We start from the raw sequence: 7,836 nt of genomic DNA, 5'->3' as shown, positions 1-7,836 counted from the left end.
AGGAAGGAAGGAAGGAAGGAAGGAAGGAAGGAAGGAAGGAAGGAAGGAAGGAAAGGGAAGGGAAGGGAAGGGAAGGAAGGAAGGAAGGGAAGGAGGAAGGTCCTCCTGAACACTTGCCTCACAGGCAGGAAAGAGTATGAGAGTCCAGGAGACCCTCATTCATTGAATCATTTGTAATCACATAGTGGAACAGCATCAAGAAAGTTTGAGAGAAGAACATCATTATCAACCATAGTTTACTTTCTTCATATGACTAAAATGAATTTACTCCAGAGATTTTTTGGTAGGTAATAACTCTTGCAATGAGATATTAAGTTAAGGTAGGAATGAATGTATTTGCATGGAGAATATATGATCATCCAGGGTGAAGTTCAGCTGGCAGTTGTCAGACAGCTTGTCTGCCTTGGCGAGATGCCCATCACGGTTACCCAGGAGTCCAGGAAATACAGGATGTATTCAAGCCTGCTGTGCAACAGACACGTGCCCCCACCCCCTGCAACAAAGGTTCATAATGAAATGGCAGCATCCCCTGCTTCTGAAAAACTTTTATTCTGTTTTCTATATTGGAATAGAATGTGTGCTTTATATAAGGATGAGAATGGCATATTGCCAAGTCAAGGTGACAGTAAATACAGAGGAGACATATAAAACTGTGGCACAGTAGGCAGCTGTGCTTGCACATCTTGCCATTTAATTCACAGCTAGTTAATATGTGATGCAAAGTCAACGTCATTGCATAAAAACTTCACATTTAGAAGTGATATAGATGAGTAATAGTATAACTAATTAAAATTATTCACTTTAAAACAAAAGCCTAAATGCTCTATCATTCCTGTTTATATATACAAGACTCATATTTCATGAGAAACTCTCCTTTTCCAAATTCTATTGCACTGCTGACAGATTTCAAATGTGTTTGCAAATTATATACATATATATGTGCATATATATGTATGTATATGTGTTTCAATGTCTAGAATGGAGATTAATGTATAAAAGACTAAATATGATATTAAATATATTAGTGCACATTAATGAATATAATGAAAACATGTTTAAATTCTAGACTAAGTAAGCAAAGTAAATATTTGAATAATGTATAGGAAATTTTTTCTATGTAAATTTTATAGAAAACTTATGGAAAGATAATTTCAAGTTATAGGACAAATACGACCTTCTGTAACCCACTACTTTAATGTTATTATTCAATGCAAAATAATGTTATTAATTATTTCTTTCACTCTTACTCATCTATCACCCATAATTCTACTCTGCACCTCTTGTTGCAATTAAGAACGTTAGTATAGATGCTTTAGTTGAACGATATCTACTATTTACAAAGTATAAGTTGTGATTTTAATTCACATGCAAACCATAGTCGTAAATTATAGTGAATCCCTAAATAAGGAGTATCTCTGTCTCTGTCTCTCCCTGCTTGTGTTGTGTATGTGCTTGTGTGTGTGTGTGTGTGTGTGTGTGTGTGTGTGTGTAAGAGAGAAAGAAAAAGGGAAATAGAGAGAAACATCAGCATATCAATATGTCTGATGCAAGAAATGAGTGCTAAATATTTTAATTATTTTTCATTCTTTAAAAGTTTTCTTTATGTGTACAATAGATCTTGACAATTTCTACCTCACTCCCTCCATCCACATCCTCTCCTCTATACAGATACACACACACACACACACACACACACACACATGCAGCTTCCTACTTCCTGTCTTCTTAGGTAGAATTTGTATGCTCCACATAACCACAAATTCAAAACCACAAATTCAAAAACTAGTAATTTAAACAAAATATTTAAAAATATATAGGGAACTAAGATAATTAGTTAAAAATGTCTCAGAAAGGTGAGTCCAGTAGCTAAGAATGTGCTGTTCTTCCAGGGGTCCTGATTTCAACACACATCAGGTGACTTGCTCTCCTCTGTAACTTCAGTTTCTGTTTATTCTATGTCCTTTCTGCTCTAACTGGGCATCTACACACATGTGCACAAACTCACATGCAGATCCACATACATACACATAATTAATTAGAGAAAAGGCTAAAACAAAACTAAACTAAAAGTACCACTTTATGTTGAAACGATTGCTGGATTTCCACAGCTTAATTGGCTTGTCAAACTATGTATTCATTTGGTAGTGTGTGTATTCCAGAAACAGTGTCTCCCTGAGTGTCAGAAAATATATCAGATGTAAATTTGAAGCTATTTTTAATTATATATCTTGGTCAAAAAGCACTTTCTAACCCTAGGTATAACTAGTGAAAAGAGGAATGGAAGGTATCTCAATTTATTTTATTGCTGTTCACTTTTAAAGCTTATCACAAATACATCTTGGAGATTATATCAACTTATATTTGTGTTTTGAGTCATAGAGAGAAATTCGATGAAAGTATTCTTTAGCTGTATTTTATAAGAAACATTTGACTCCATTCCTATTCATTCACCCAGATTTGTGACTGCAGTTTTGTTTAACATTTGACTTATTTAAATTATCTTCCACATTCTCATCTCTCTGAGATCTTATTAATTAAGTGCCTATCTAATGTGATAAGCAAGCTATTTTGTGTAAGGTACATAAAGGAGCAAATTATACCTTGGTAAGTATAGGTTGTAGTGAATCTGAGTACGGAAAGGCTCAACACCAAAGATAAAAATCAATCACTGGGCATCAGAGAAATTTTGCTACTTTGTAACATACTGTTCACAGATGGGAAGCTCGGATTTTTCTCAAAACGTTAAACTTAGGCTAAACTTAGGCCAGTCGCTGTGTTCTGTTTACAGCTTCTTGCATCATGATTGTTTAAATGCATGCCAGTCAAGCATTACAGCTCTTTTATTATTACTTTTATTTTGAATCGAGAAAGTTTACTTTAGAATATATTTTTTTTTTTACTTCAGAAATTAGTATGCCTTTACTTTAAACTTTGGATCAGCTAAGCAGATACATTAAGATGCTTAATAATAACCTCTCCATCTATCTAGACTCTGTCTCTCTGTCTCTCTGTGTACGTGTCTCTGTTTGTCTGGCCCCTACCTCTCATTTTCTCTGTGTGTACCTGTTTCCCTGTGAATCTGTCTGTCTGTCTGTCTGTCTGTCTACCTTGTGTCTGTGTATGTCTGTGTGTCTATAGATATTTCTTAGCTAATACCTATGGAATGTCTTTGCATCTTGGGGTTAATTGCAGAAAATTGAAGTACAAGTATCCTAACAGTATTAGAGACCCTTGCTGAAAACAAAATCTCATTAGAATTCAAGTGATAAAACAAGGAGGTGATTTAAAGTTTAGAGTTTAAGATGCTAATTCTGTTTAAAATAATCCCTTCCCAGCATACCAAGCTCTTTTAAGATCCACAAATGTGTCATTAAGAGGTGTTTTGAAAGTTTCCTTTTTTATCACTGTATTGCATTATCAATTCTTGACATGAGTACAGAGGGCTTTGATGTAAACTGTCCAACTTTTTCTATACAATAAATCAAACAGAAATATGCCTTAGCAGGTAAAGGGAATGTTTCTAACATCGGCTGAAACATGTGGATGGGTCTTAACGCATGGTAATGCTCCTATAACCACCAGAACAGGGGAGTGGAAACTTGTTTTAACTTGGTGATGTATGAACACCTTTTATGAAAAGCCATTTCTTCTCATTAGCAACATCTAGACAATAAGTAAATACTTTCTGAGCTGTGACACATTTTCTGTAATTAAATTTAACAGTAAAAAGGAATATTATATTACTTAATTACTACAAAAGACAGAATATTTTTCACTTACAAATGAGAAATGCCCTAATGTGGAGAACAGGCTAGAACAAAAGCAAAATATTTTTGCAGAATAAGAACTATAGTAACATCTCAAAGTCAGAATGACTGACATCTTCATTTTATGCATGATGCACTCACAGTTTTCACATCTTTCAAAGAGGAAACTTACAAGCAATGCTTTATTTTCAGCCTTTTATTGTAATTATTAACAGTACTAGTTGAACAAGTTAGTAGGATTTATGGGTACATTTGCATACATGTACCGATGGTACATAGCTCTTTTCATTCTCCCTTTAATTTCTTTTCACTAGCTTTCAATCTCCTACATTGAAGACAGCTTACAATCAACCATACCTGCACATTCCATTTATCTCTGAGAGCTTAAAGGTGGGAAAGTATTTAGACTGGTTCTATATTTTACAACTGGGAAGAGGGGCCACAGCAAACTTGAATATGTAGGTGTGTCTCTTCTGTGCCACTTTTAGCTTTCTTCCAACTGGTAGGTTTGATTACAGACTGGCTCTATTTTAAGTTCTTTGAGAAACATCTCTCTTGTTTTTCAAAATGGTTGTACTATTTCATGTGATGTCCAACAACACCACAAAATTATCTGTTTCTAAGGATTTCAAAATATTGAACCCAAAATTTCAGACATGAGTAAGTTTCTATATTAAGCATCTAAATAAAACTTAGAATAGTTTGTATGTACTTCTTCTGACAAAGATGTAGGACTCAATGCCCATCTTTGTGAGTGTAATTCTACAAGATCCTTTGAAAGAGAGTATTAAAACACATTCTTACAATTACAGAATTCAGGTGACAACAGACTTAAAATCTTGCAAGAGAACAAGCTTTCAACTATTCCAAGAGAAAGTTTCTTCAGTAACTTGGGTGCATATGGATTTTAAAATAGGATTCACATAGGCGCTTCTCTAGAAATGCTAACCAGAAAAAAAAAGTCATTGCTTTTAGAACCACTTAAGAAATGCTGATAATAGCCGGGCGTGGTGGCGCACGCCTTTAATCCCAGCACTCGGGAGCTCGGGAGGCAGAGGCAGGCGGATTTCTGAATTGGAGGCCAGCCTGGTCTACAGAGTTAGTTCTAGGACAGCCAGGGCTACACAAAGAAACCCTGTCTCGAAAAACCAAAAAAAAAAAAAGAAAGAAATGCTGATAATTCTTACAATTTATAATTATTTAATCATAATTTTTATTGTAACAAAGTGGTTATCTTGCAACTGAGACAAATATACCATAATGTTTCTATGTAATCTAAAAAATAAATTCATATATTTTTAACAGTAGTACATAAAATAGGTGTTTTTGTCTTGCAGTTATACAATCTCACATCACTCAGTTGCTCCCTGTAACATTGTCTAGAAGTCAAGAAATTCTTGTAACTTCTTCTATACATTTTTTCTGATTATAATAGTGCTTAAATTTAATGCTTTTAATTACAGAAAATAAAAATATAGTATTTAAAAAAAATCTAATTGCATTCTTTTTGACAAAAACTGAATGCCACACATCATTATTGTAAAAATAAAATTGTGTTTGGTTTGTGATTGTTAGAATTCTTCAACTCCTTCTGATTATCTGTCACAAAGCCTTTCTGGTAAGGCTGGATTTGCTTTTAATATAAATATTTTATAGTGTATGTGCAGAATAGTGCCATCTAACAAGAAGTTTTAGTTTTTCAGTAAAAGTTAATGGTATTAACAACAGGATTGCATTAAATGTCAACTTCTGTTATGTTGCACATTTTTTCCACTTATTTATTTATTTATTTATTTATTTATTTATTTATTTATTTATTTATTCATTTTACGTTCGGTTCACAGTCTTCTCCTCCCAGTCCCCTTTACACAATTCTTCCTCTATCCCCTGATCTCCCCATCCCCTTCTCCTCTGAGAAGAGGGAGCCCTTCTCCCTGCCCCCTACTCCCAGAACCAACCCACCTTGGCACATCGAGTCATGGCAGGACTAAGCACATTCTCTCCCATTGAGACCAGGAAAGGAAACCCAACTAAGGGAATGGGATCCACAGGCCGGCAACAACATCAGGACCAGTACCACTCCATCTTCTGTGCTCCAGTTATTGGGAGTCAGCGTGAACACCAAACTGCGCATCTGCTACATGTAGGTCTAACCCATGTGTGCCCTTTGATTAATGGCTTAGTCTCTAGGATTTCCCACGTGTCCAGATTAGTTGACTCTGTTGCTCTTCCTGTGGAGTCACTGTCCCTACAGGTCCTCATTCCTTCCCACAACTCTTCCACAAGACTCACTGTGTTCCTTCTAATGAACTGTGGGTCTCTGCATCTAATTTTGGTCAGCTTCTGGGTGGAGCCTCTCAGAGGACGGTTATGCTAGTAGTCTCCTGTCTGCAAGCACAACAGAGTATCATTAGTAGTATCAGGGATTGGTTCTTCCTCATGGATAGGTCTCAAATTGGGCCACTCACTGGTTGGCCATTCCCTCAGTCCATACTGCATCTTTGTCCCTGAACTTCCAGTAGGCAAGAAAATTTTGGGGTCGAAGTTTTTGTCTATGCCTGTCTTAGTTAGGGTTTTACTGCTGTGAACAGACACCATGACCAAGGCAAGTTTCATTAAAACAAAACAAAACAAAACATTTAATTGCAGCTGGCTTACAGATTCAGAGGTTCCGTCCATTACCTTCAAGGTTGGGGCATGGCATCATTCAGACAGGCATAGTGCAGGAGAAGCTGAGAGTTCTACGTCTTCATCCAAAGGCAGCTAATGGAAGACTGACTTCCAGGCAACTGGGGTGAGGATCTTATGCCCACACCCACAGTGACACACCTGTTCCAACAAGGCCACACCTCCAGATGGTGCCACTCCCTGGTCCAAGAATATACAAACCATCAGAATGCCCTTATCCCTCCACTGGGAGTCCTTCGTGGCTACTAGAAGTGATCATTTTGGACTCCATATGCTACACTGTTAGGATTCTCAGCTAGAGTCACCCTCATAGACTTTCTGGAACCTCCCTCACCCCAGGTCTCTGGGATGTCCTAGAGATTCCCCTGTCCCACCACCTGCAGCAGATTTCTGTTCATGGTCCAAGCCCTCTCTCCACAGCTCTTCCTATGTCTGATTCCTCAGCCACTGCCCCATTCCCTCTCCATCTGCCATCCTGATCTCTCCCTCCATCCACATCCAACGAATTTTATTTTCCCTTCTGAGTCAAGCATCCTTTCTTGGGATCTCCTTGTTATTTAGATTCTGGTGGTCTGAGGACTGTAGCATGGGTATCCTGTATTTTATTTCTAATATTTATTTGTAAGTGAGAACATACCATGCATTTTATTTGGGTCTGGGTTGCCTCATTGAGGATATGTTCTAGCCCCATCCATTTGCCTGCAAATTTTGTGATGCCCTTGTTTTAAATAACTGTGTGATATTCCGTTGTGTACATGAACTACGTTTTCTTTATCCATGCTTCCTTTGAGGGACAACTGGGTTTTTTTTTCAGTTTCTGACTATTATTAATAAAGCTGCTATGTACATAAAATTGAGCAAGTGTCCTTGTGGCATGGTGGAACATCTTTTGGGTAGATGCCCACGAGAGGTATAGCTGGAACTTGGGGTAGAACTATTCCCAATTTTCTGAGAAACCTCCAAATTGATTTTCACAGTGTCTGTACAAGTTTGCTCTCCCATCAGCCACGAGAGAATGTTCTCCTTGCTCCACATCCTGGCCAGCATATGCTGTAGCTTAAATTTTTGATCTTAGCTATTCTGATTAGTGTACAGTGAAATCTCAAGGTCTTTTTGATTTGCATTTCCCTCAATACCAAAGACATTTCTTCTTTTTTAATTCTTTAACATTTTTTTTAAAGTCCAGTCTTTATCCCCTTCGGGCTGTCTCTCAGAGGATGTTCTGTTCTGACTGTTCTATATCCTATACATCCTCCCCACCTGCTACACACACCCTCCCCACATCCAACCAGACCTCTCAACTCCTTGGAGCCTCAAGTCCTTCCCTGAAGACACCACAGCCTAAGATCTACATTTCTTTAAGTGTTACTCAGCCATAAGC

Source organism: Mus pahari, chromosome 19 (genome assembly GCF_900095145.1).
Source record: "Mus pahari chromosome 19, PAHARI_EIJ_v1.1, whole genome shotgun sequence".
NCBI classification, from domain to species: Eukaryota; Metazoa; Chordata; class Mammalia; order Rodentia; family Muridae; genus Mus; species Mus pahari.
The sequence above is the reverse complement of the archived record's forward strand: the minus strand, read 5'-3'. Positions refer to the sequence as shown.